This window comes from Miscanthus floridulus, chromosome 8 (genome assembly GCF_019320115.1).
Source record: "Miscanthus floridulus cultivar M001 chromosome 8, ASM1932011v1, whole genome shotgun sequence".
Lineage (NCBI taxonomy): Eukaryota > Viridiplantae > Streptophyta > Magnoliopsida > Poales > Poaceae > Miscanthus > Miscanthus floridulus.
In genome coordinates, this window is record NC_089587.1 from 40,676,103 (window position 1) to 40,678,688 (window position 2,586).

At 43.6% G+C, this 2,586-nt stretch overlaps 1 long non-coding RNA gene across 1 annotated transcript; it reads right to left on the reverse strand.

Moving 5' to 3' along the window:
- Nucleotides 1–352: 352 nt before the first annotated feature.
- On the reverse strand, nucleotides 353–2,149 carry LOC136471729 (uncharacterized). Its single transcript, XR_010762099.1, has 3 exons — nucleotides 1,643–2,149; nucleotides 1,438–1,551; nucleotides 353–460 (listed from the first exon to the last, which is right to left on the reverse strand). It is a non-coding gene; the product is annotated as an uncharacterized lncRNA (long non-coding RNA).
- Between the last annotated feature and the right edge of the window lie 437 nt (nucleotides 2,150–2,586).

Consider the following 2,586-nt stretch of genomic DNA (forward strand, 5'->3'; position numbering starts at 1 on the left):
ATCTTCCATTAGACACTAAGCACTCAAGGGAGAACACTAGATTACTCGATTCCGTCGGGCACACCCCAGGGGAGAACCCGAAAATCCACATTTTTGCCATCAGAATCACAAATGAGAGAACAAAGCTTACATCATTCTTAACCATTTCATACATCCCTTTTAGTACAACATTAGAGTATAATAGTTATTGTATAACAGCAGAATGTAATCATATTATCAGAGTTATAAATAATTTAATGTACAGCGAAATTTAAACATGTGATCAAAATTATAGCAGAAATAAACATCTATTAATGATATGATGAAGTATTGATATATAAACAGATTATAAAACTTTCATTTATAAAAACATTTGGTGAGAGTTATAAATAAAAACTACGATCGCGACGTAAAGGAATCCTCGCTGAGCCCACCAGGAGGAATCCACACACAAGGGTCAGCTCTAGCATCAACCTGTCACCTGCAACAGGGGGAATAAAACCCTGAGTACTCAATTGTACTCAGCAAGACTTACCTGACAGGAGGAAAGAAAAAACTCCAAGGATATGTAAGGCTATCTGGCTTGTGGGTTACATTTACAGGAAGCATTACTAAGCGTGCGTCCTTATATTCGATTTTTATTAATAGCCGCATTGGTTCATTAACTAACCATTCTATGTAAGCACCTGTGCTACTTTCAAGCAGGTGGTAAGCAATCAGATTTCCTTTTCCATCTTTCATCTTTCATCTTCAGTTCTTACTACGATGCTAAACCGCATATAAGCCGTACCGGATAGCCCAGCTGGGTACCCCGAAAACACACGCCCCGCTTGTACCCTAGGCACAAGCAGGACCAACCCATCACTCTCCTGTCCCGGGTGTCCAGGTCCCCGTCCAAACTGGGACTCCAAGCCCCCGCCCCTGAGTCCCAAACTCAGTGCGGTGCAAGGACCTCCTCCACCAAAACAAACCCTAACAGTCGGTCCGGAAAGAGCCGGATCCGCGACAAGAGAGCAACAAGTCTTTCAAGTGCCCATACACAAGTATGTGCTCGGGATAATAAGTCTGTGACCTGCCTAGAGTCATATGCAACGATCGGTCCTTAACCGACCAGACAGGGAAAAAATAGTGTAACCAAGCTATGCCCCATGTCCACGGCGACATAACTCCTTACACTCACCAATACCCAAACTATATCCCTGCCCGGTCACCATTTTCCTTTCCACCATTTTGATATTTTCCAAGTGATAGTAATCCAATAATATATTTTCTATCTCTCGCGAGTGACAGGCAATCACTCGACTTCTACCAGAGTCCTGTAGCATAGCATTTTACACGATCCTGTCATACTAGTAAGACTCATAGGATAAAGATATATATGCAAGTGGGTTTCATTCAACTCCTTAAAACTTAATGCACAAATATAATTTAAATTACAGAAAAGTAGAGGTTATGCACCTGGGCTTGCCTTGGTAAAATATAACCAAAAGTTAGCATTCCATCTTTGTGATATGATCACCATAGCATCATCTTTCAGCTACTCCAGTTGATACCATTGATCCACCGTCGTTCCTATTATGATATGTATTGATGCAAATGCATAGTTGTAAATAATCAACGACAGCCAAAATTCTTAGAAATCCAACCACGCTTCCAAAAGTACCATTTCTCCAGCAACTCCCGATGACTCCACGATCCATCAACGTCCCTCCGTCGGCGTCGAACTCGCGGTACTCGGCAAACAGACACAAATAAATATTCACATAAATTCAATCGTGTTCCAAAAATTATGAAACTTTATGGATAGGTGGGGTTTGATTTTAGATGAATTTAGGAAGAAGTGATGGAATCGGAGTTAGCATAGTGGAGACATTAATTGTGCAAGGTGGCCGCTAATTAATCACGAGGAGAGAAAATGAAACGTGATTAGTGGCCACGAGCTGCCGCTGGTCATTAGAAAGGGAAAAGGAATAAAGAAATTGGTGGAGTGGATTAATGGCTCATGACTCTGACTTTATGTGTATAGGAGCTGAGTTGGTTCTCGGCTTTGCTACTAGCACATGGCATAGGACAAGCTGCTGCTGTGGACTTAAACAAAGAGCTGAGTGGGTATACGGCAAGGATTCTTCGAGAGAGACACAGAGAGCACCGGGCGTTTGTGCTCCTCAGCTCGTCCACCATGGACAGCTGCTGGACTTTCGTCTGATGGCGATTCTGGCCATGACTTCTAAATCTAAGGGCATGTGGAGGTGGAAGGGAGGTAGGGGATGTATGGGGACTATCTACCTTGGTCTATTGCAGCTTGAGGAAGGAGATCAACAGAGCGTAGCCTTCCCAGGCAAGAACAGAGAAACTCGATTTAGAGAGTAAGATGGTTAGCGGTGGAGTGGGATGGCTCGGTAGGCTTGGCGTGCCCTTTATAGGCAGGAGATGCGGGGCTAGAGGTGGAGCTGGCATCTGGCTAGCTAGCCATGTGAATTGGATTTCACGTGATGAACTTGGAGTGGGTCTTTGGTCATGAGTGCATTAATTCAAATGATAGACTTTGAGTGGTCTTTGGACTTGACGAGCACATCAGGACTAGAGTGTGCTTTGGGCTAAACGTGC